Consider the following 26,946-nt stretch of genomic DNA (forward strand, 5'->3'; position numbering starts at 1 on the left):
GGGAACCTAGGAATCCACCCCCGCTATCTCCCCATAGCAACAGTAGCTACACTGGGGCCGCCCCCCTGCCTGACGCAAGCAGTAGGAATATGGCAGGCTGCCAGGAGGCCACAAATGTCAGCAGTCAAAACAAATCCCTTTCCTTCCCCACCCCACTCTTTCACTCTCTCTCTCTCTCTCTCTGCAGCCTTGCACCCTGCGCCTTAACCCTTTCTGGAGTTCTGCAGGCCTATGCAGCCCTGAACAAAGGTTACAGAAGAGCAGCACAAAGCAAGAAGCCAACAATGTCTCTGATTAGCAGGGGGTAGGGCTTAATAAAGTTCAAAACTTTAGCTGCATTCTCTGTAGGGAAAAAGGAGCGTTATATATTATCATTAACTTATAACATACAACGTGTTCTGCAGTGCAGTTCAATGGGGTGTGAGGACACTTCCAATAACATGACAACATGATGATAGACTGGTACAGTAGGTAAGGAAGGTCTTGCTCCACGGAGTTTACCATCTAAAATATATTTTAACACTATCTATTTAAACTTCCTTGCTGCCCCGTGCTTTTTCTTCTTCAGAGTCGACACAGTAGATGTGGCGATGTTGTGGTTGCCCTGTTCAAGGTGACCTCTAATTCCAAGTCATCTCAAACATTAAGAAAGTTTCAACGTTCTTGGTGTCTGCCCACCAAAGAGAAGGGATATTAGCAATGGTCAGTGTGCAGTGTTCTCCATACTGCATCACACTGCATTATTATACATTTCTCGGTTGGGAAGCAAAGTAATACTGTATTCATGGTGCTGCAGTGCAAGGCATTTCAAGAGCCTTCCTTACTCACTGCACAACTGCTCCTGCCTTTCAAACTCATCTTTAACCCCTGCTGTATAGTTGTATAGTTTGTACTAAAGGGGCTTAATGAGGCCTGTTATGGTCAGTATGGAAGGAGTAGCTCGCATCGTGTAATACATTATTTGCATAATCTAAAATAGTGCAAATAACCCCAGCAAAGTTTCTTCATTAGTTTTGCTGTCAAATGAGTAGATTGTCAGGCAGATTCATAAATGGTTATGCATATAAAAAGCAAATAGGTACATCTTCCTCATATGTCACTATAACAATTCTACAAAGTCCTGTTTAAATTACAAATTAAAAGCTTTGGGTTTTTTTTTTTTAGATCTATTTTGGAAATTAAGACATGCATCTACATATACCATTAGGCAAAATGTAATTTTACATATCATTGGACATATTAATTTTCATAGACTGGCCCAGTTTCGAATGTGCAGTAACGAGCACAGGATTAGACTGAGGCCCGGATTAGCCTGCAATCTGATACACCCATCTTTGACAATCATAACCTTTGGTAAATACCCATAGCCAGGCTTGTTGGTGACACCAACACCACCTATTCAAAGTGCCACTGCTGATTTAATGCATGTACCATTACTTCATCTGCCAATGGCACAGTACAGATGACCTAATGAGCATGTGGTTTGCACGTGAGATTGGGAGGTAGAAGCAATGACAGATGGTGACTGACTGCCTAAAGAAGAATTCTCAAGAGAATATAAATAAACCCTATTTCAATGTGATTGTTTCCTGAAACAGTTCACATGCGGTAGAACAAATTATGACAGTAAAAAGGCTCCTACTGGAACAACAACAGATCAACAACAGCTGTTTCTGGCTCCTTCCTGGACATGCTTTCTCCTACAGTGTACACAACAACATTTGAGCTTCATTTTAACCTTTAAAAACTGGGATCATCTCTAAAATAACTGCAGTTAAACCATCTTTATTTATTCCCTCAGTTTGGGCAATGCCAAAATTAAAAACAAAAAAAGTGCGTGACCTTGGCATTGTATTAATATAACAGAATCCTTGTTTAATCATTTTAGGCTTCACTGCAAAGCCGTCTACACTACAGGAAACTTTTTTTCTTCTTTCTTCAGACTGTTTATTTTAGGTTAGCACGTGTAGCACCGGAGAAGTTAAAGGTCAAATGGGATCATTTACATGCTTCTACTCACTACAATAATAGTAACAGAGAGAAAAAGGGGACCTGTTTCAAAGTCACACTCCCCTTTATCAGTTCATTAATTATTACAGCCAAGTCGTAACATGCACTGTACCTGTATTCTGAATGTACTGCAAAGACATTTAAAAAAATACATATTTATAATCTAAATGGGGAGATCCTATGAAGCTGAATCACGCTATTGATAGCTCCGGGGGTCAATAACATGGAAACTGCAATGTCAAACCCGGATGGCACTCCAGCTTTCTGTAGGCATATGGTAAAGAGGCTGACCCGGCAGCCATATTGAAAGAAGCAGCACATACAATAGTAAATGTAACTGGAGTCTAAGGGACCTTGTGGGTTAAGAAAAGTGCGATTCAGCTCTATATTCTGGGAAAATGTTGAACATGAGGGATTCCTGCTATTAATGTCTCTACATTTATGAGCATTGATCTTCAGTGATAATATGTTATATTACAAGTACAGCGTCAACACAAACTGATGTTTCAAGTATCCAACCACACTAAATCAGTTAATCTTTAGACTACAATGTTGAACACTACAATTGAAGGGTAACTTAATTGTTTAGTTGCCCTATGAATCCTGTATACATGCAAAATAAAGCAACAAAAAAAACACTGCATTTCATATTCTGAGCATCCTGTGACTTACTGTAATATGTTGCAAGACACCACAGATATTAAGAGAAATACCAGTCAGTTGTGAAGTTTCACTTTCACACATTTGTACTGTCAAATAAAGTGATTAGGATCAGTTGCAGCTTAACTCAAATCAGCCTTAGTGTTTTTTTCTTGACGCTGGTAGTGTGTACGGAGTCAGATAAGCTACAACAAACGCAAAGCAAATATTGCAAAACATCAAACACGTTGCTGGGAAAAAGGGTAGGTGATGTGTTGCAGAGCCTATTCTAAGCATTTTTAGTTATTTTAATTAATCTCTGCCACGTGCTGTTTCAAACACCCACTACAGTTCTAGGGCTAAATCCACTAAGCTTAATTAAGTCAGGGCTCATAACATCACGTTCCAGTACCTAAAACAGGAACGGAAGTTATTTTCCACTAAGCTAATGATATGCAAAAACAACGGCTGTTGTTCATCTCATTAGCATGAGCAACATTGCTCCAGCTTCCAAAGACGTGATGTTAAGAAGGTTTGTGAATTACTCCCATCCAGAGAGGAAGAGAGAACGAGGAGGAGAGTACCCATTGACATTTACCTACCAAAGCTCTCCTATATACAACATCTGAAGAAGGTACCTGTGAACACACCGGAAAAACCTGGGAAATAAACTAATTCAATTATGCAAACTATATAAAAATGATTTAAATTAGCCTATTTTCCAGGTATCTGAGGTGTGTTCACGGGTACAGTATCTCTCCATGTGTTGTATAGGAGTGTTTTGGGAGGTATATAAATCAATGAGTACTCAACTAAAACAGCAGCGCCCTCATCCTCCACCTCCTGTGGATGGGAGCAATGGCAAGTTTAGGTATGATTTAACTCCGGGGTTCTCAACTCCAGTCCTCAAGACCCCTAATCAGGACAGGTTTTAAGGACATCCTTATAGGGATATCCCAGCTTCAGCACAGGTGGCTCAGTCAAAGACTGGAGCCACTGATCGAGCCACCTGTTCTGATATCCTTAAAACCGGACCTGTTGGGTGGGGGTCTAGAGGACTGGAGGTGCGAACCCCAGAGTTAACTAATGTAACATTAAGTTCCCACGTTAACCATAACAGACATCAGTGAATATGCAATGTTCGGCTAAACGCCTCCTTTGTATATCATGATCCCCAACGCGTTATAATTAACACAATGCTGGTTATGGGAGTAAACATGTCTTGACGTTATGTTATTAGCCTTTGAAGATAGACGGTAAGGCTCAACTTGACGTTATCACTTAACCAGGCTCTGGGAATCTGGCCCATGTCGAGCAAGTACTTTCTCACATTTCCCGTTAGTTTGCCAGGCTATGGGTCATATGTATCCAGGCAAAACTGGTGCATATTCTGGAGCAAAACAAACTGCACCAGATGTATCACAGAGAAAATACCATGGAATGTATTAGGATGTTGTCCTTTCATATATACAATACAGTGCAGATTTCTTGCCCCAGTATTGCACCACTTTTGCCTTGATACATATACCCTCGTGGATTTTCTGGATTTACTGCAATGAAGCCTTGACCTTGCTTTTCGTGATCCCTCAAAATAGTTCCCTGTTGCTCTCGTCATTTAGGTATTTGACAGTCTCTCATTATTCCAGGATTTCTATGATAGGGTCATTGTCTCTAATTAGAAGTATTTCGTTCAAATCAAAGCAGCATTTTAATTGCTTTTATACTAACCACTGCAAACCTGTTTGTGTTTTTCTCGACATCTCTTTTCCCCGGGAAAATCACCATCACCAGTGGTGACATCACCACTTCTTCTTAGGTGGCAATGCCTGCTCACCTGACGCTTCTTCACTGAAATTGTTCATCCACTTGGTTAATCCACTTTTCTGTTGTCCATAATCCCCCAGTTTTACTAATCTATGTTCCATAAACTAAATTCTGGTTAGTATATAGGCACACACAAGAGCAATTTAAAATGAGATTTTCGTACAAAAACTTTGCACTAAAAAGCGGTTTACGCAGTTTAAGGCTACGGCCCCGCTCCCTGCGCTGCACGCGCGTCTGCGAGGCAGGCGGCGTGTGCTGCCGAGTCCCCCGGTCTGCAGTGAGCTGCAGGGGGAAAGACAGCTGGGAGGGGAGCGTGACGGGGGAGTGACGAGGGCACGGCCGTGACGTCACCCGGCAGGTTCGCCCTCATTAGCTGAACCACCAGGAGGCATGGCCTAGCGCTCTGTCGCGACTCCTGATCTCAATTTTCTTGAGAGCAGGAGTTTTTGTCGGAGCAGCGCAGCAGCCCCCCCTGCAGCGTCAGCCACAACGGGCGCTGCAGTAGCCAGCGGGGACCTGGCCTAATACGTTTATCCCCCAAGAGTTGTGCAGAATATTTATTATTTTAGTTCATGTTCATCTAATGTTATAGAATAGTGACCTTTGCATAACCTCTGGTGGACAGAGGCACCCTTTTTAGGTTAACGTTATAATTAATAACACAAAGTTAACCCAGTGCTACTCCCTAAATCAGCGGTGTGCAAACTGGGGGGCGGGCGAGACTGACTGCGGGGGGGGCACGGGGTTTACAGAGGCCCCACACACTTCCCGAAGGCTCTTAAATGAAGTGCCCGGGAAGCGGCGAAGGGCTCTGTAAACCTTACTTACCTTGGCTCTGGCGGCTTCTGAGATGCGTCGCCATGGCAATTTGACGCCGCAAGGTCATGTGACATCACGTTGCCATTGCAACGTGATGTCATGATGGTGAGGTAAGATGGGGGGGGGGGCAGAGAAAGGGGAACTGCCAGCAGGCGGGCGCAGGGCAAAAAATTTGCGCTTCCTTGTCCTAAATAACATTGATTATTTTTTTCCCGGACGTTCGTACTGATACAAGAGGCATTTCCCTTAATATGACATATGCACTAAAGGCTGTTGAGGTTAATGCAGGGATTTAACCTAAAAGTGGCATACAGTACCTGGAAGAGGTCTGCTTTAAAGGTGGACAGGATAGTGTACATGAGTATGATTAGGTGTGAGCAGTTAAGATCTACAATATGCTGTCAGTGGAGCTCTCCAGCATCTGGATTAGTTCAATGCTAGAGCTGCTCCCCTGAATAGCAGAGGTTGTGGGTTCTGATCCTGTGGATACTGACACTAGTAAACCTCTTCATCACAGGGGGAATTAGGCCGAGTCCATGGTCCCTGCTGGCGCGCTGAGGCGCAGGGAAAGCGGGTGCTTTCCCTGGACTTGCGATTGCTTTCCGCACGCACTGTCAGCAGCCGTCAGGGGGTGGTCCGGGGGCGGGCCGGGGGCGTGCGCGTCACTGGCCGGGGGCGGGCCAGTGACGTCACGGAGCTGGTTCGCCCCCATTGGGCGAACCGCTCACGTGACCGGCCTGTCTCGCCGGCAAGCGGGGGAATTTAAAATTCCCTTAAGACCTGCGCTTCCGCAAGCGCGCGGAAGCGCAGGTGAGCCCCTACTAAAGCCGCTCTAATTGCGGCTGTAGGGGCTCAGTGGTGAGCGGGAGCGCGCGTCAGCACGCTTCCGCAAGCAAGCGCCAAACATGTCCGGGGCCTTAGGCTTGTCAGTATAGGTCTCATGGAAATCTGTTAGGAAGTGTGGGGTGTGAGTCATTTAAATATACTTTGCATATCCCCCAGGTATCTAAGGCCGTGATTATATCAAAATCAGCCGGGGGCTTCGTTCGCGGCTCAAAAACAAAATGCAGAAATCCAATTAAAGCGAACATACTGCTGGTGACGAGTGCGCAGCGCTAAACTACAAAGCGGCAGACTGGAGAGCAGACAGGAGGTTTTGTTATTCAGGAGCAACAGCCACGTCACGTGAGCGGTTCAGCCAATGATATACGCCCATAATATATATTTTCTTTAACTGTGCATGCAATGTCTTGTATATAATGTATACCCTGTTCACTTATGTAACTGTATTTGTAACCATGTATTATTTGTCTTAACTCTGTGCCGAGGACATATTTGAAAACGAGAGGTAACTCTCTATGTATTACTTCCTGGTAAAATATTTTATAAATAAATAAATAATGAGGCGCCCACGCTCACCCCCACGCCTCCCTGTCTCCTCTGTCTCCTGCCTGCAGTTCAACATGCCGCTCGGCGGCATTGAGAGGATGACGTCGCCGGATCGCGCTGCCGCCTCGTCGGAGCAGGTATAAATTACAGCCTACGGTGTGCTCCTTTTTGAGTACAAGTGCATCTCCAGATATTATTTGGAGGGAAGTTTGGGGGGTGTATATAGTGCTTGGGACACTACTAACATAGATCTCTCGCCTCAAATTTAATGGTGCTTGTGTGCGCCGATATACAAACCTTGTTTTTCTCAATGTGCGCAGTGTCAAAATGGTTTTAGTTAAATATTACAGTGCACAGAAATGGGATGCGCCTGGCGTATAGATATATATGTTATCTACTAAGGGAAAAAATCTGTGCACCCCAAAAAAAATCGTTTTTTTTTATTATTAAAAGGGGGCCCTGGTGTAAAGCTTAATATGTTTTACATTCTGTTTATATTGCTAGGTGGGTATAGGGGTGCCCATTCATTGCTATTATCTTTGCTCCCATTGAGGGCATAGGTAACCACACTGGCAATAAATGGGTTTATTGACTAGTATTGGTGTTTGTATTGTATTTTAATGTATATTGGGGGTAGAGGGGGTGAAGGATGTAGTTGTCCCGGGGTGGGTGGTTAGGCCTCATGTGGGAAGCGGGAGGGTTAGTAACCGCTAAGGCAATTAAGGGGTTAACTCCTCCCGCAACAACCTCGGTAGGCCCAATAACCCACTCTGGGGCAACTACGCCCTCCACCTACCCCTTCTACCTCCAAAAAAACAGGTATTCTAGTGTAACACACTTTCCCGTCCCCCCAATCGCAGATAGGGACCCTGTGGGGAAATCTACATGCATTACCAGGTGTGGTGCAATACCTGTCATGCTATGTAAAGAGGGTTAAGGCTGCACTCCACAAATAAGGTAAGATAAAGCATACAGTTTACCGGTGCTGCTGGTTCAAGGAAGTACCTGCCAGAAAAATCTAAAGTTAACTTAGGAAAAAAGAAGGATCCAGCGCTCCACGGATTTCTAAATAAAGAAAATTTATTTATGTGCCACACAACGTTTCGACCAACAGGTCTTTCTCATGCCTAGTCACTTGAGAAAGACCTGTTGGTCGAAACGTTGTGTGGCACATAAATAAATAACCGTCAGGCTCACAGGAGGCCTGAACCTCCGCCAGTGAGAGCCTGGGGTGTATCCTCTGGAAAGATACTCACAATCTACAGCACCTCCACCTGTGTAGGGTAGAATGACCCCCAACACAGGACCCACATACAGTAACCAATACACCGAAGTATATATAAAACAGTTTACTGTATATGCAGAACAGAACAATTACATCAGCAACGGTGTCACTCTGTAACACTAATGGTACAACTACCCGGTCACCTCGCAGGGCCTTGTACCCCACACCTTATTTCCACCCAGCACCGTATACCCCGAGACCCAAGAGTTCCACAAGAGACCCACAACCCCACCCTTAGGCGTGATCAGCGCCGTACTAGATAAGGCATACTGGTTGGTGTACGTGTAGAGATGATGGTACCTACTGGGTATGTCCACATCCGGGCGCGCAGATGCTTGCTTGGAATCCCTTTCTCCAGGAGATGATCCAGGACGCCTCAGCCTCAACGATGGGTGACTCCCGCATGGAGTGATCCACCTTTGGACAGTCTCTGCCTCTGCTACTGCAGAGGATAATTCACCTTCAACAACAAGGCCAGGATATCCACGCTTCCTGGCTGGACCCTCACTTGTCTAGGTTCTACAGGACCCTGTCCCTAACCTAAGGGGAGTCCCTGCTGCAACCACAAGCTGTGATGAGTTGGGGCCTAAGGGGGATGTTTGGCCTAGTGCAGGAGCCACTTGCTCCCTGCACATACCCACCCTCCCGTCTCCCAGCTCCAACTGACGCTTCCTGTTTGAGCGCGCCAATATGCATCTCTCCTCAGGGGAAGCTGTAAGCCCTATTGGCTTCCTGGCGTCAGGTGGTATCTCTACCTTTAAGCACCCTGGCACTTTAAGTCCCTTGCAGACCTCTTTTGCATTGGGGCCGCGTGCGCGATCTGCACTGCGCATGCGCGAGTCTCCCGGTACCTGCACATCACAGTAATGGCCGCCGCATCACCCTAACTACGCATGCGCTAACTGGTGCTGGCCCTGCGCTACGGAGTGCCTCTGCTGCCACTTCTCCCTCACAGTAATGGCCACAGCATCGCGTCTGCGCAAGCCTATCGCCAACCGAAAGATGGCCGCCATATCACTTCTGTGCATACGCAGACACAGTAAAGATGGCAGCGCCCTGCCTCCGACGCTGCCAGGAGCCACCGGTGACACTCTCGCCCCCACAGCAGCACCCCAGCACAGCGCGGAGGTAAGGAAGGGGGACTGGAACGACCGGGGAGCCAGAGGGGATCTGGCTACACTAGTTTAACCCCTTCGTTACCTTAGTGCAGGGGTGCGCAAACTGTGGGGCGTGCAAGATTTTCTGGGAGGGGAGGACGCAACATTTACAGAGGCCCCGCACTCTTTCCGACAACATTTAAATTAAGTGCCGAGGGCCGTGCGAGGCTTCTGTAACTCACTCTTACCTGATCTCAGCTGGCTCTTCGGCGATGCGTCGCCATGACAACGGAGCATCAAAGTATGCCACGGGGTCAAATGGCAACGCAAAGTCACATGACGCCGCCGATGCCAGTAAGGAGGGGGGGGGGAGCAGACAGGGGGCGCAAACATAAAAGTTTTCGCATCCCTGCCTTAGCAGCTAGCCACTAAGGTAATGAAGCTGATTTTATTTTATTTTAATAACCCAGTTTTGAAGCAGAACAGGGGTCCCCGGAGCTGAACCGCATTAATATTAGCCTCGGGGACCCCCTGCTTCCCGAGTTATAGGCCCCAGCATGGAGTTCCGGTAACCCCACAAAGTTTAAATGTACCGGCCATGCGACGCGGGAGATTTAAACAATGCAAGGAGATACCGGCACCCCATACCGGGGTTTGTAACTCGAGGGCGTTCCCGGTCCTGAAATTAATCCGGCTCAGCTCTGGAGACCCCCTGCTTCAATGATCGGTTATTAAAATCAAATAAAAACTGCGCGATCGCCTGTAAGAGCTTTGCAGGGAGATGCAGCTTCTCTCTGAGCAGCTCTTACAGACTGCAGGCAGATCGCACCGGAAGAACTTAGAAAAAGGCTGAGATAAGGACACTGCTATCCTGAGCGGTTATTGGCATTTTCCTACCTCAGGGGTTTCTGACTTGCGATAACTCTTTCTGAATATCGTGATAACACAAACGTCAGACCGTGAGGTAGGTCATGCCAAACTTTCCAATGATTGACTTTAGCAACTCTGCAGAAGAAACGTGTTGTTCAAATGTGCCCCAACTATACTGCAACACAGACGTCCTTTCTGCAGAAATTCATTCCGTTCCATCTAAGTGACAAATACAAAGGGGATTTACAATGTTCCACAGAAAGTCAACGTCAGCAGTAATGTTTTCCTACAGTAAATCTTGTACTTTATTTAAAGTATTACTATTAAGGGGAGAGGTACAGTATGTGGATTTTAAAATATTGGTAATGCAGGCATAGCACCTGGGTGATATAACTCCAAGATCTTAACGTGTATTTCTATTTTCTGCGCCGACATATACTGTATATATATATATATATATATATATATATATATATATATATATATATATATATTTTTTTTTTTTCTTCTTAATTTAAGTGAAATGTGGATTTCCTGAGAAAGAGTCGGTTAAGTGAGGGCTGCCAAAGTAAATGTATTCAGGAAGTTGTACTCGTTGGTTTACCAGATAAATTGCACTGGGACAGGATTTGCGTTATCTGTAAACCAGTGGTCCTACCCTAACATGCATAACCACATAATCCTTAAAGAAAGAGAGAGGGAGACTTTTCTATACTATATCTGGCCTATACAAAAATATAGTCTCTTTTATTCTTAGGCCCGTAATATAGTGGGCACGCTTGCTGCGCCGTGCGTGCGCGGCACTTATAATTGGCTGTGGTTAGCCAGCCTCTGATAGAACAGTGCGCACGGCAGTGAGCGTGGAGCCGGGCGATCGGGGAGAAGGCAGGGAAAAGTACATTTTTGTGCCACTACCATACATATGTATGTATGTGTGTATGTGTATATATATTTATCAACATTGCACAATAAAAATAATTTTTATTCATACATGTCAATTATTTCATAAATTATTAACTCACCATCCACACACACACACACACACACACACACACACACACACACACACACACACACACACACACACACACACACACACACACACACACACACACACACACACACACACACACACACACACACACACACACAGTATCTTCCCAGCCTGTCGCTCCCGGCAGCGCACAGACCGTACACACAAAAAGTGTGCGTCACGTGTACGCGCGTTCGCACAGGCGCACAGCACCTACTATAGATCAAGCCGTACACCTTACAGCAGCAACCCCCACCCCCCCACTCACCTCCACCTGAGTTGAACTCATATAATATTGCCATCTTGCTCCCTGAACATTTATTCTTTTTCTTTTTTTATTATTTACTGTATTTAAAAAATATTTTACCAGGAAGTAATACATTGAGAGTTAGCTCTCGTTTTCAAGTATCTCTTGGGCATAGAGTTATGATAACAGATACATGGTTACAAATACATAGTTACATTAAGTGAAGAGGGTTATACATTATGTATAAAGACATTGCATGAACTGTTTAACATATTTAATCTTTTCGGCATATAAAACTGTTACAGGCCAGTGTAAATGTGAGAAGACAGCTTTAGTTTTGGTGGTGACTTTGAAAGTCTCCGGTAGGTTGTTCCAGTTGTGGGGTGCACGGTAAGAGAAGGAGGAGCGGACAGATACTTTGTTGAACCTTGGGACCGCAAACAATCGTTTGGAGTCAGATCTCAGATTATAAGTGCTGCAGGTGATAGGGGTGAGGAGCTTGTTCAGATAGTTGAGTAGCTTGCCCAGAACATATTTGAAGGCAAGACAGGAAAGATGTATTTTGCACCTAGACTCCAGTGATGACCAATCTAGTTCGTTGAGCATTTCGCAGTGATGTATGTTGTAGTTACATTGGAGAACAAAACGGCATATTGAGTTGTAGAGGGTGTCTAGTTTGCCAAGGTGAGTTTGGAGTGCCGAGCCGTATACTATGTCCCCATGGTCTGTAATTCGCATTAGCATCTGCTGTGCGATACGCTTTCTGAGCAGCGGGCGTAGGGAGGATGTATTCCTATAAAGTACACCTAGTTTGGCATAGTTTTGGTTATCAGGGTATCAATATGAAACCTAAATGTTAAGTGGGAGACAAACCATATGCCCAGATATTTAAAACTAGTAACAGGTTAGGGTGGTATTAGCGTTGGTTCTGACCTGAAGCTATGTCATTGGTAGCTTTAGAAATTTAGAATTGCTCCCAAATACCATTGTTACAGTCTCGTCAGTGTTTAAAAACAGTTTGTTTTGGGAAATCCAACTTTCAAGTCTCAAAAAAAAAAATGAGCTGGGAGGGGTTGGATTTCCTCTGCCTGCTTCCTTGAATGATAGCCCTATGTGTTTAACAACAGTTAAGTGGAAATGTGATTTTTTTTAAAACAAAAAAAAAACAAAGCCCAGTGCTGCTGGTTACAGCCATTTGTGAAAATCTGGAATTTCTATGTGAAGAAGATGTGATATACTGTACAGCAGCTGTTGACAGCATTGTCAGATCACACTTGGCTAACCACATAACTTGTCATGCCTTCATTATTTGGAAAGTACCTAGAGATCATGCTTTAAGTCATAGTGAAACCCTAAGCTAGTTCCTCCTTTTTGTCAGCTGTACTGGATCACAGAAAGAACCCTTTAATAGGAGGAATCCCCAAACTGTCTGGAGTCTTCCCAAAAGTGCACATGAAAAGTATACGCATTAAAATAGGCTACATACTCATATGTTAAAGCAGCAATGTTAAGCTTAACTCAACCTGGTGTCCACCAGAGATGATTCTTGGTCCCCCGAACTCCACTTACTCCCCACATCACTGTAAACAGGAATGTAAATGTATATTTTTGGTTATTTCTTCTCCTTTTTTTTTTTTTAAACACACTACAAACATGCCAACATGTACACCAAAAGAAAGCTACAACATAATCTCGACCATTTTGTGCCCACCGGGCACGAATTGCCTAGTGGATAAACCAAGTCATCAATGGGGAAGCAGGGGATCCCTGGCAGTCATAGGACCAACAACGATTAGTTACAGAAGGTCCCCCAGTTCAGGTAAGATGAAACAAAAAAAACAATAATAAAATTGCAAGCAGCAAAGACTATTACTTTAAAAAATGAAAAAATAAGTACTACACACACCAGTGGAGCTACACAAAAGGGAATCTGAAATAAAATGATGACAGTCACCTTTGAATAACTGTGTAATTTATGACACTGTAAATTAAGATTCATCCAGATTTCCTTTGGCTTCTGCTTCTCCTAGGACAGCACATTTTACAAGTTTTGTTTTGTGACTAGACAGATTAGTAACTGATTCCAATGCATTTTAGCATGCCTCATCTTGCCAGTGTCATAAATGACATCACAAGTCCAAGACAGGTGCCCTTGAGATTAAAATCCTAACGCTGTTTTAGTTTCATTTTGTATAGCTACTGTTACTTATGTTTTTTTTGTTTTTTTTAATATTTTGAGGCTACTTTTTTTTTTTTTTTTTTTTTTTAATGTGTGCCGGTTGGTTTCATGTTTTCGGAGTACAGATATGTAGTGTTTTGTCAAAATTAACAAAATCTTCAACGTTTAAAAACAAAAGTATGTTCACTCTTATGGTAATGAACTTGTCTAAATCACTGATTTTTGGCTTTCCGTTCAAGCAAGCGAAGGGATATAATCAGACCGCAATTAAAGATTCATCAGATTTTTTATATAGAGCTGAACAGGTATTGTCACTGTTCAAAATGAGATGCACACCGACTGAACAAAACAATACAAGGTCAATACAAGGGTAAGTGCTACTGACATACAGAAACAATGTGCCCCAAACATCTTATAACCTAAACATTGTAGTGGGAGACAGATACAATATATCAAATGGTGTAACAGTGTTTGTTCATGTAATCAAAGAGAAACTTCTGCTTATACAACCATGTTTTTCTACGACATAAGAGGATTTTCATCAGAACTTTCTTTTATTAGAATAGCTCTAGAAAGCTTAGAACAGGTCTGCAGGAATGGCGAGTGGTGTCGCCTCAAAAAGGCATGGGCACGCACATTCAGGGCCGCCAACAAGGGGGTGAGAGCCGGGAAAGGTGTCCCGGGCCCAGAACCTGCTCTGTCCGGCCACCGGGCACCCCACAGCTGCAGGCCTCTCCCTCACTCAGTCTCACCCTCACTCGGTCTCACCCTCACTCGGTCTCACCTTGAGCGTCTGATGCAGGAGTGCGCCATGCCTCTCTAACATTGGTGCGCGCCGGCATGAGAGAGACCTGGCGCATGCCAGCATCAGACACTCACCATGGGACAGAGTGAGGGAGAGGCCTGCAAGCTGGGGGAGAGCCAGGCCCGGCGCCAATGAGAGGACCATCCCCAAGGTAGATACATGTATTTGTTTCGTTTTTGGTAAATATGTATTTGGGGGGGTGAAGGAGAGGGGTTTTATATGTATTTGGGGGGGATTGTTTTTTAATGTATCTGGGGTGGGTTTATAAATATTTGGGGTGTGTTTTCTTTTTAATGTATTTGGGGTGGGGATTGTGTGTGTGTCGGGGGAGGGAATTAGTGAGAGTGGGGTAACTGATGGAGGGGGGGGAGAAGAGTGAGAAGAGTGAGGAAAAGAGGCAGTATTGTCCTGCTCTGCTCAAAGTATTTGTATTTTCTTCCATAGACTATGTAAGGATGGAGGCATGTGTGAGACATGTGAGGGAGGATTAGATATATAGAGTTAGAGTGAGAGACAGCCATGGAGGGAGACAGGCTGACACCCAAGGGTTGTGGGGTGGAAGAGAGAGATTTAAGGACATGGATAAAGTGTTAGGAAGAGAGAGTCAGGCTATGGGGGGGTAAGGGGGGGAGAGGGAGAGAGAGGGGAGAGAGAGGGGGGGAGAGAGAGAGGGAGAGAGAGAGGGGGAGAGAGAGGGGGGGAGAGAGGTGGAGAGAGAGAGCCTGTAGAACACAAAACTGAAAAAAAGAAAATAAATGAAAGACAAGTTGAGCCAGTCTAATTCAAAATGAAGCCTTTTTTCAAAATGATTACATTCTACTTATGCATTGTTTTAAGTAAAACACATGTAGAAAATAGTCTGAAGTACTGTAAGTAGAAACTGAAACAACTATGTTTCCCATGGAAAGTGAAATTTAGCAGTACACTGACATTATAAAGCCATTTTCTTTTTAACCTTAGCTCGGGGAAAGTAATATCAGTACCAGTTTGCAAAAACATCATTTGTTCAAGCCCTGCAGGTCCCTTGGCCTGGTTTGTAAAAGACATTACCTTTTATTTGGGGGATTATACACATCCCAGCTGTGACACTCCAGCTGTACAACTGTTTGGCAGGCTCGAGGAGGAAATAAACTTGTGTGCTTATTACTGTAATCAAGAAAACGGCAAAATGTTTAGATTTTCTACGCGTCTTGAATGTACACTGAAAGGATTAAATTAACCTATTCCTGTCACAGGTCACATCACATTCTACAAAGTAATTCTGGTATGTTTTCGTACAATGTTGTGCAGTGTGGACTTACGGGTAATTTGCATCGCAACCCTGGCGATTAATACTCTATGCCAGGGGTCTCCAATCTCAGTCCTGAAGAACCGCCACCAGGCCAGCTTTTATGGATATCCCTGTTTCAACACAGGTGGCTCAATCAGTGGCTCAGTCAAAGAAACAGGGATATCCATAAAAGCTGGTCCTGTTGGCGGCTCTTGAGGACTGAGTCTGGAGACCCCCTGCTCTACGCGAATGACAAGCATTGTGAATTCACACAGCACCACGACAGGAAGTCTTTTGCAAATGGCGTTATGTATTTTATGTATTGTTCTTGTCCTTACCCGAACGTTGCACTGCGCTGCGGAACATGTTGGCGACATATAAATGAATGATAATACCAGTAAGAACTTTCAGAGATGTTGCACAGACAAAGAAAACCAAACCACTTGCGGTAATGATTGTCTGAAATTCATGTTTTAAAAACAATAATTTGTCTCCGCTCTCGATTTGTACGGTTTTTATTTTTGGTTAATTTTTTTTTACAAACTTGAACTGGTAACCCCAGCGTCTGGGGAGCCACTTGGTTCCCAAATGCAAAGATCTTTGTCCGCCTGTTAAGGATACTTGCCCAGTGGACACAAAGTAGCCTTGCCTCCGGCGACCAATAGAAAGCTGCAATGTCACTTTCTACTGGTGACCCTGTGGTCATATTTGTAGCTCTCGTAAGAAATAAGTCAAATCAGGAATCGCATGTTCTTCCGCAGGAACGGGATCACAAATCAGCTAGAAATGACATTATTGGTCCTCAACTCAGAAACCGATGTTTTTGGCATCTTTTGAAAGTGTCTTTAAATACATTTTCGACACTTCCACTAGTGTGAAACCGAGACAGTGAAGTATGAAAATCGTTGCCAATGATGTCAAAGACTCACTAAACAATTAACGACACGAGAAAGATTAAAATAAAAATGTTTAAAATAACTCCATCTTTAGCAATTCTTAAAAAAAAATCAGGAGCAAGCCTTGTATCACGATACAAATTTATCGCCAAATAAATGATTTATTCATTATGCATTAAAATATGCTTTGATAAACAATTTCAGATAATACTGGAAAGCAGAAGTGTTAAGTCTACCAACTAATATTGATTCAAGATAACAAAAAATATGCAAGGATGCAAGGACAAAACAGAAATCACAGTCCTGTGGGACATAAACACACTGAATAGTGATCATACAGTACACGTGTCACTGCTTTTTTCTCCAGATGCTCCTCAAAACAAAACAAAAATATATGTTCCTTCTACATTCTTACTACACATTATTTAAACCTGCAGGACATCTGATGGATGACACACTATGTGCTCATTTGCATGGGATTACCCAGTACACACACACACACACACACTGGACACCTCAAGAAGAAATGTATGCCAGCACTAAAAAATACAAGAATAGAAATGTGAATAAAAATATTACTTTATTGTAGCATACTCCACATGCAGACCCAGCGTTTCGGCCCCAGGGACCCATGACGTAGTTGCTATGGCATGTCCTTTAAGTGCTAGTTTTCCAGGGAAGATAGCGGACTCGATCTGTAATGCAGGGAATTAAAGAGGACTTCTCCCCTTCAGTTTCCGGGTTGAGAGACGCCTTAAAGTGTCATTTCTGTCTAAGGTTTATTGTTTTGCCCTGTCACATACGGCACACTTGTGAGCACGTGACCTGCACATGGGACAAGCATATGGGACACAGCTATCTAGCTGACCCACTTTTCACCTTCCACAAAAGGTCACTCAAATTAACAATATCTCCCCTTACTATGTTTCAATATACAGTACCATCTGTCACGAACAGCACACTTGTGAGCACGTGACTTAGATATGCAAGCAGGGTTAATACACACGGCTACTCAAGCAACTCATCTTTCTCCTCCGCAAGGTACTTTTAATGAGTTAATATTAACCCCTTACTCAATTGCAATCATACCTATCCACTTCCACTGCCCAAGAAATATGCCAATAAAATATGTATCTATCTGCCATGGTCTTAAGTCCCTGTTTATTAAAGAAAAACTATGCACTTACTGTAACACACAAAAATCTTTTGTAGCAAAATGTGTCTGAAAATGTACTTTACACTATACAATGCGTGCAAACCATTCAGAGTCCAAAGCATCACTTATCAAAGTTTTGTTTGAATTAAAGCTGCAGTTCAAACAATATCCTACATGTTACATAGTTACATAGTAGATGAGGTTGAAAAAAGACGTAGGTCCATCAAGTTCAGCCTATGCTAAATTTAGACAACAGATACTTTATTCCATATCTATACTTACTTATTGATCCAGAGGAAGGCAAACAAAAAAAACCCATTAAGGGGAAAAATGAATTCCTTACTGACTCTAAGAATTGGCAATCGGATTAATCCCTGGATCAACATCCTTCAAATGTATACTTTTTTGGTATATCCCTGTATACCTTTCCCATCTAAAAAGATGTCCAACCTTTTTTTGAACAAATCTATTGTTATCTGCCATCACAGTCTCAATGGGTAATGAATTCCACATTTTAACTGCCCTTACTGTAAAGAACCCTTTTTTTTTAATAAAAGTTCTGTACTATGAGAAAATTGTAGCATTTTTTTTTAAAATACAATTTTAATGTATTCTAATGTAGCAAGCATTTTTGTTTCTATAAAAACCATTTACAAAGTCACATCCCCTTCCTCTTCTGAGACAGGCTCTGGCTCTTGAGCCCTGCCCTCTCTCTAGCAGTGCACCAATTGAATCTAGTGCCTGCCTGGTCACATGATCTTCCCCACAGAACTTTGTGTCGTGGGTACCGTTTTGTAGCAATAGCCGAATTAAATAACCCAGAGCAAAGCGATCGATTACAGGAGAACGGATCGATCTGCAGTTTAGCCAACCACTTGCCAGTGTGCAGATTGTAATGATGCACATATTAAATGGAAAAGATTATTATTTTTTTAAACAGCAGCTTGAACTGCAGCTTTAATATATAGCTAAAAAATACAGTGCTCAGGTTACAGAAAAATATTATTGCAAGAACATACATATAATAAATGAGACCAGTTTCTTAAAATAAAAGGATAAAACAAATCTCTATACAGTACATTACCATATTTCATATCTCCTTTCCCCAAGAGGTCACTGTCTGAACCCAAAACATACCGTTGTTGAATTCTAATTTTCTATTCAAACGTGCCAACAATTATGGCCAGACCTTTTTGCATTGAAACACACATAAGGCCCACCCCTGTCATAAATCAGCTCATTGGTTGACATTTGCAACTTGAAAGAAAAAAAAATAATAACGTTTCTTGATGTTTAACGTCTGACTCCATATATAAAAAGCCTCATATCTTAATTTCTCTCATACTTAGACATACAGTATACAAGTCATATCAATAGGTTCAGGTGAGTTTGCTCAATGTTACAATACTAAATTTGAGCAAAAAATGGATATCTGTCCCTTTCCACCTCCCAAACATGAAAAGTTTGGCCTTATAGAATCCATCTGTAACGGACGTGCTCGCCACAAACCGGGACCGGACCGCGGGGCTGAGGTGGGGATGTGAATACACCAACCTTAGACCACGAAGCCGGTTCTGGATTGCGCAGTTCGTAGTCATTCATAGCAGGGTCAGGGTTGGAGAGGCCAGGGTAGTCCTTTGACACGCCAGGGTCAGGGTTGGGGACGGTAGAGAAATCGATGTCCAGGCTGGAGTTCGGCAACAGGAAGTCAGGAGCACACCGCTTCAGCGTAGCAGCTGAAGTGCGGGAATGGCCTCTGAGTGAGGAGCGGGAGCAGCCCATGATAAGATCTCTGCAAGGGGAGAATGCAGGTCTCAGGAACAAGAAAAGGCTGGCACTGGAGGCCCAGCGCTTCAGCACAGGAATCTCTGTCTGGGGTGAATGCAGCAGGTCTCCGTAACAAGGCAAGACTAGCACTGAAGATCCAGTGCTTCAGTACAGGAACCAAAATGCAGACCTCTGTCTGGGGCGAATGCAGGAGTCTCATGAACAAAGCAAGGCTAAGGCAAAGTAGCTTGTGGCAAACACAGTACAAAAAAATATATCAATGGCGCTCTGCACTAAGACATTAAAAACATATATTATATAGTAATGGAAATATACAACCAGTGGCGTGGATGTTTCTCCTGGGAATGGAAGTTCCACAAGTGATGGCATACCATGTAAGGGAAAAAAATTCACAACATAGTGTAATACTGTTAGGCATACATACAAACATATAACATGAGACGGACACTGAGAACAACAGGTGACTAATTACAAACACATTTAATAAAGCATATCATTAAAAATACATATAATACATAAAATATAAAAATGTTAGGACACTCCAACTCAGGTGGGGGTACCTGCTTACCAAAAGTAAGAAGGGTTCAAGCAGTGGATATTTAAGAGTATCCCCTCTATGGAAGGCTGCTGCTGCTGCACCGGACTGCTGGGCTCACACGTATGTAGTGCACCGTGGGTAGTGCCTGCTACCTCTGGTTGTAGCTTCTGCCTCTATGCCTTTCGAAACGCGTAGGGTGTCTCTGAAAGGTCCTCCATACTCGGTGGTGAATCCTGTCCCCCTTGGAACTTGCTGGCAGATGTCCGTTGGCTGCCGAATCCGGGCGGATATCCATCCGCATCCACAAACAGCTCCGTTTGGCGCGCTTTCTACAGCCGAGCAGGAAGGGATTACCATTCCCCAGCAGACACGAGATTCTTCCGTGTCCACGGCGCATAGAGGCAGAAGCTACAACCAGAGGTAGCAGGCACTACCCACGGTGCACTACATACGTGTGAGCCCAGCAGTCCGGTGCAGCAGCAGCAGCCTTCCATAGAGGGGATACTCTTAAATATCCACTGCTTGAACCCTTCTTACTTTTGGTAAGCAGGTACCCCCACCTGAGTTGGAGTGTCCTAACATTTTTATATTTTATGTATTATATGTATTTTTATTGATATGCTTTATTAAATGTGTTTGTAATTAGTCACCTGTTGTTCTCAGTGTCCGTCTCATGTTATATGTTTGTATGTATGCCTAACAGTATTACACTATGTTGTGAATTTTTTTCCCTTACATGGTATCCCATCACTTGTGGAACTTCCATTCCCAGGAGAAACATCCACGCCACTGGTTGTATATTTCCATTACTATATAATATATGTTTTTAATGTCTTAGTGCAGAGCGCCATTGATATGTTTTTTTGTACTGTTCAATACCTGACTGGGGTTCAGGGATATATCACAGGCTGCCTACACACTAGGATATAGCGCTACCTATTTGTTTTTTATCTTGTGGCAAACACAGTTACATCCTAGTGAATCTAGGGTTATGCTCAGCAACTTCCTGGGGGGAGGGGCTGGCTCTATATAGTATAGCCAGCAAATAGGGGCAGAGCTGCAGTGATTGCAAACACAGGTGAGTGCTTGCAAATCCAAGGGAAGGTCTGTTCTGAGAGCTCACAAACTCTGCAAGAGTTAGCTCCAGCCAAAACCAGGAACTGATTCCTTTCACCATCTATTTGCCTAACAAAAGACAACAGTGATGCCCGCTGGATCTAGACAGTGAAATATTGTTATGGGGTCGATGCACTAGGGGAGAATGCGAGCCCTGTCAGTAAGCCATCTTCCAGGTGAGGAGATGACAGGAAAAGCCCTAGTTGCGTACACTCATACATCTAGATAGTAGCAATAATGAATTCAAAGATGAGTGGGTAAGTGAAGGATAGTACCTACAAGGTTACATTGTATACTGAAGTAATGTATAAAATAGTATTCTGGCTGATAGAGGATGGCACATACAAGGTTAGATCGTATACTGATAGTCCTAGTGGGCTAGAGATTTTTTTTTTTTGTACCAATCTTTTTTTTATTGGCAACAACACATACAGACACGAGTACAGTGGTGTCATAGGCACATGACAACATTTATCTGGGTTCGACAAGGTGTTGGCCAATAGAGTAAGCGCTGAAAAGGAGGAGGGAAGCGAGAAGGGGGTGGGGAGTGGGAACCAGGGGGAGGCATACAAACAGGGGGGGGGGGCAAGAAATGGGGCGGGTGGGGGAAAGGGTTTCGGGAGGTTTCTGACTTCCTCGTCCGCCTGGTTCTGCCCTCTTCAGGCCTAATGCAGGCCTAGTCCTTGCGGCCCGCTCCAGGGATCCCAAGTGTTCCAGAACTGTGGCATTTTTTTGCGGAGCATGGCTGTGAGTTTTTCCATAGACATAACTTCGTCTATCCGTCTAAGTACCGTGCTTCTCGCAGGGGACCTTAGTCTGCTTATAGACCGCCACAACTGAGCATCTGGCTGCGGTTAGAATGGATGTTACGAGTCTGCACATGGGGGGGGGGGGAAGGTCATCGATGGGTTTGCTCAGCACAAAGGTCAATGGGTCCAGGGGGAAAAGAAGCCCAGTGGTCTCTTGGAGAAGCGTCTGGATCATAGTCCAGTACCTCTGGACATGACCACCAAACGTGGGCCATGTCGCCCTTTTGGCCACATCGTCTCCAGCACAGACCCGTCATTTAAAAAAAAAAAAAAAACATACCTTGGTGAGACGCAGGGATCTCCAGAGTTGAATCACATTCTTTTCAGCTCTGGGGACCCCCTGCTCCCTAAGATACATATCTCTGAAGGCAGTAAAAAACAGAGAAAATACTGTGCGCTACTATCTAACCCAGAATATGGAATATAAATAAAGTGCAGTGACTAAACCACATAGATAAGTGAACAAGAAATAAATCACAATAACCACAGTGAGGGTGTATATAAGAAGAAATTATATCACATAACCGTGTATTGGTAGAGACGTCTGCTGCTATAAACACAGGGGGTGGCTCAGCACCCCCCACACTCTAAGAAATGGAAACAAAAGAAACAGCGCACAACGCCAAATAGTGAAGCAAGTATTGCTATATATTAGTAATTACAGGGTAATAAATCTGCGTACATCAAAACAGTGGAATAGGTGCATTTAGTGTGTTTAACACAAGTTACCACTCAGCAACTGTTGTCAGAAGAGTCTGGAGCTTGCTTCTCTCAGCGGGGGCGCTACGTTGGTTCAGGAGCAGGATTAATGTCCAAAACCCCTCATCCAGCAGTACATCGCTCCCAAGGGGATTTCCCTTTACAGCAACCAGGCTCCGTTGCAGGTATTGGTGCTTGGTGGGACCGCTCGCGCTTCCAAGCTGTCTGGTGCAGCTCATGCAGCTCAGCGAGCAGATCCACTGTGCAGGGGTGAGACCTCAGCTCTGCAAGGGTACACTCGGCGTGCCACGTTGTCGCTCCGTCGCGGGATACTGCGTGATGACGTCACAGTCTCCGCAGCAGCGAGGGAACCGGCAGGGAGGCAGTCAAAGTCTCTCAGAGTCTCTCATAAGCCCAAAATTACCACCGGGAGTGATACTAGCAGTGTGAAGCCAATGGAGGCAATGGCAATATTAAAGCACTAGATAAAAATCAACCAACATGTTTCGTAGAATAAACTACTTCTTCAGGGAATTCCAGCTTGGAAAAAGTGTAGAAGCTTCAAGTACCCTCTATCTTGCTCAGTCACTGATCCACCGATTAGCCATTGGTTTCGGAGCACCGTAGCTGTTGAAACTCTGTACTTCTCACGGCTTCAGCGTCCCGGTGTGACGTCACACTTACCGCGCCACCCGGTCTGTACGGAGGCTCCGTGGTTCAAATCTGCACAGAGGGGCAGAAAATCGTGTGCGCCAAAATTTTCCAAACGTATAGCATGTAGATTAGTTTGTAAATAGATGGAGGTATAAATTTAACCCCTTAAAGGACACAGTCTTCAATATCCGTGCTCAAACCGCAGCGGCCAATAAAAAGCTGCAACATCAGGAGATGACACTGCACTTTTCTATTGGTGATACAGCAGCCAAAACTGCAGATATAGGTGCCGGATTTTGTAGTTTTTGGTGTTATACTCCTCAATAAAGCAGCCATGGCAGAGCATTAAAATCTATATTTACACCCCAGACATGTACGGTATAATTCCCTATCACCAGCAGAAAAAAACAAAACTCAGTGGTATTAGTATTTTAACCTCTCCTTTGCTGGAACAACAGTTCTATCAGTGAAGGGGTTACCATGTCTTATGCTGCCCTTAGTAACGGCGACGACGCGTCAAAACAAATGCATTGCCACCGTCGCGTGTGCTTATAGTAAGCGCGACAACGGCGCAACAGAGCGACAGCTTGAAGTCATCTCAATTTGATTTTTCCAGCAACCGCAGCCTGAGGTCACGGTCGCCGTCGCGACGCCTTAGATTAAAGAAGTTTTTTCTCTTACAGAAGCTGTTCTATGATTAAGTGCACACACACCTTATTGCCAGCATGATCCGTTTGTAGGTGGCACTCATACTGCACCTTTATACATTCATGTAGTCACTGTAGTGCCTTCTGAACTGCACTGCATTCCTCCAGCAGCCCAGTTACGTTTCACCCTGTGCCTGACCTTTACATAAACCCCTCTTGTTATTTATTTTTTTGAAGCCCTGCAAGAACCGAATACATGGCAATGTAATCTGCATGTTTAAACAAATTTACCGGAATAATTGCATCAGCAAATTAGCTGCCATCGTCAACACTTTTAATATAGAGAGAGCTTTAACGCTCGGATTTCCACTTACTAAGTATATGGGGTTGGCGGTTATTCCTCAGTCATACTTCTGACCCGATCACAGAAGTTGCGGAAATCTCTTGTAACAAATGTTTCCATTTAATTAATGACTTTGTCTTTAAAATGTTGTTTTAGTTACTGTTGCCAAAACTCCGATTTACAAGGCCGCGGGGAGTAAAAGAAAGGGGAAGGGGAGGGGAGGGAAGGAGGGTGTGGGGGGGGGAAACTGACTGGTTTCTTTACTGGCTTATTTGACACATTAAGTCAATGTTTACTAGAAGCATGGTTTGTCGGAGACATGCAGAAACAAGTGCAGCATTTGCCACTACACTTCACCTTTAACTCATTCTGTATCTGCACATCTGCCTCCTAATGTCACATCATGAAAGGGATGCCCAAGTGAACCTGGACATGTTTGGATAAGGTTAGACCAGTGGTTCCCAAACTTTTTCGGTTTAAGGCTCCCCAAGGCGATCAGGATTTTTCCGCGGCGACCAAAGTAAAAACAAAGTTGTATATACATACCTAACAGTTGCAGTGCAAAGTTGGTGTCTCCCCCAGACACACACTCTTCCAGACACACACAGTCACTGATACACACACACACACACAGTGGAGAGCAGAGGCAGCGACGGATGTGAGTGACTGGGGGGGAGGGAGAGGGGAGGAAGAAAGGCATGAGATCCGTGCAGGCGACTCCCTACACACAGTCACTGATACACACACAGATACACACACAGTGGAGAGCAGAGGCAGCGACGGATGTGAGTGACTGGGGGGGCAAAAAGGCAGGAGATCCGTGCAGGTGGCTCCCTGCACACAGTCACTGATACACACACACACAGATACACACACAGTGGAGAGCAGTGGCAGACGGATGTGAGTGACTGGGGGGAGGAAAGACTGGAGATCCGTCACTGATACACACACACACACACACACACACACACACACAGAGATACAGATATACACACACACACACACAGTGGAGAGCAGAGGCAGCGACGGATGTGAATGACTAGGGGGCGGGGGGAGGAGGAAAGGCAGGAGATCCGGCACCCTACACACAGTCACTGATACACACACAGATACAAACACACACACACAGATACACAGATACATACACACAAACACACACACACACAGAGATACATACACACACACACACACACACAGATACATACACACAAACACACAGATACATACACACACAGAGATACATACATACACACACACACACAGATACACACACACACACACAGTGGAAAGCAGTGGAGAGCAGAGGCAGAGACGGATGTGAGTGACTGGGGTGAGGAAAGGCAGGAGATCCGTCACTGATACACACACACACACAGATACAGATATACAGATACACACACACACACACACACACAGTGGAGAGCAGAGGCAGCGATGGATGTGAGTGACTGGGGGTGTGGGGGGGAGGAAAGGCAGGAGATCCGTGCAGGCGGCTCCTTGCCTCCCCCTGCACCCACCGCCAGGACAGGCAAATGTACAACACCCCCCCCCCCCCCCGAGCACCCCCGCTACCTTCTCCTATCACCCGGGGCAGAAGGGGACGGGACACCGCGCAGCCACCAGCAGACAGAGGAGCCAGGAGCGGGAAGGCAGACACACACACACTCACCGTGTGCTCTGCACAAAGCGGAAGCCCCGCCCCCGGCTTCCTCTGTCTGACCTGCAGCAAATCCCCTGCGGCCCGGCCGGCATTTAGGAAGGTTAAGGAGGGATGGTGGGGAGGGATAATCGAGGCGCCCCTAGAGGCAAGCCACGGAGCACCAGGGCGCCGCGGCGCACAGATTGGGAACCACTGGGTTAGACGGTACGAGTGGCAGGTTGATAATGGCATTCTCTTTGAAGGACATACTATTCTGACACCACGCACGTGCACACCTCCGCAAACTTTGTTGGCCCCTGTTCAACATCCTGTGGAGCTGCTTCCCAACTTATTGAACGGCAGCCTTCATCTGTAGATTTTAAACTCATTGGGGCAGGTATTCACTGCCATGAAAATACATACGGTATATTTAAAAATATATATATATATTTTTTTTTGATGTAACTACAGTACAGTATATGAGTCCAGTGGACCACACATGAAAAATGTATGGGGTGCATTGAATAGTATTATTGTAGGCCTATGGTATTGACCACAAAACTGCTTCGGAAGCAAAGCCCCAATAAAATAATCTTGCAGTACAATAAGATTTCAGCATGACTAAATCACGACAAATATATAGAACAGTGGTTTTCAACTCTCTCCCTCAGGAAACCACAGCCAGAGGTTATTTCCTTCAAATCTTATGTGGCTACAGATCCCCAAGGTGAGTGTTAAAACCCACCACTTCTGTAGCACACTGCCGTGACCACATGTGGACTCCCCTATAAGTTATGTCCATTACCTTGATGCAGTGCTTAGATGTAGACATCATAGGAAATCTGCATGCTGAATTTGCTAAGGTTTTATGAACTGAACTTGTATCCTGGAAAGTGGGTGGAATGTTCTGATGGCCGTAAAAAAATTTTTATCTGTAATGTATAGTGGTACAGAAATATCTTCTTCCAATTAAAGAAAGTGGCCACCATTTAAGGCCCCCTGGAGACATCTACCAACTTTTTTGGTTGCTCATAAGTCATCCATTAGTCAACAAGCCTTACTAATTGTTAATTAAAACAAATCAAATTACCTATATGTAGAGAAGGCATGACATTGTAAAACTATGCATGAATACATTTTTAGGACCATGTTATTTAGCTATTGGACTTGGAATATTAGGGTGGGGAGTGGTTT

General features: G+C 44.4%; 1 protein-coding gene across 5 annotated transcripts in view; it reads right to left on the bottom strand.

The window, feature by feature from the left end:
- The window catches only part of HIVEP1 (HIVEP zinc finger 1), a 278,338-nt gene that overhangs the window by 169,630 nt on the left and 81,762 nt on the right, over positions 1 to 26,946 (bottom strand). The window contains exon 1 of one of the 5 annotated variants that reach the window (XM_075585701.1): positions 1 to 20. This exon is cut by the window's left edge and continues 116 nt beyond it. The exons of the other annotated variants lie outside the window; for them this stretch is intronic. The gene's annotated coding sequence lies outside the window, so the exon portion shown is untranslated. Of the gene's footprint in view, positions 21 to 26,946 lie in introns of those variants that run through there. 5 annotated transcript variants of the gene reach the window in all.

Source organism: Ascaphus truei, chromosome 2 (assembly GCF_040206685.1).
Source record: "Ascaphus truei isolate aAscTru1 chromosome 2, aAscTru1.hap1, whole genome shotgun sequence".
NCBI classification, from domain to species: domain Eukaryota; kingdom Metazoa; phylum Chordata; class Amphibia; order Anura; family Ascaphidae; genus Ascaphus; species Ascaphus truei.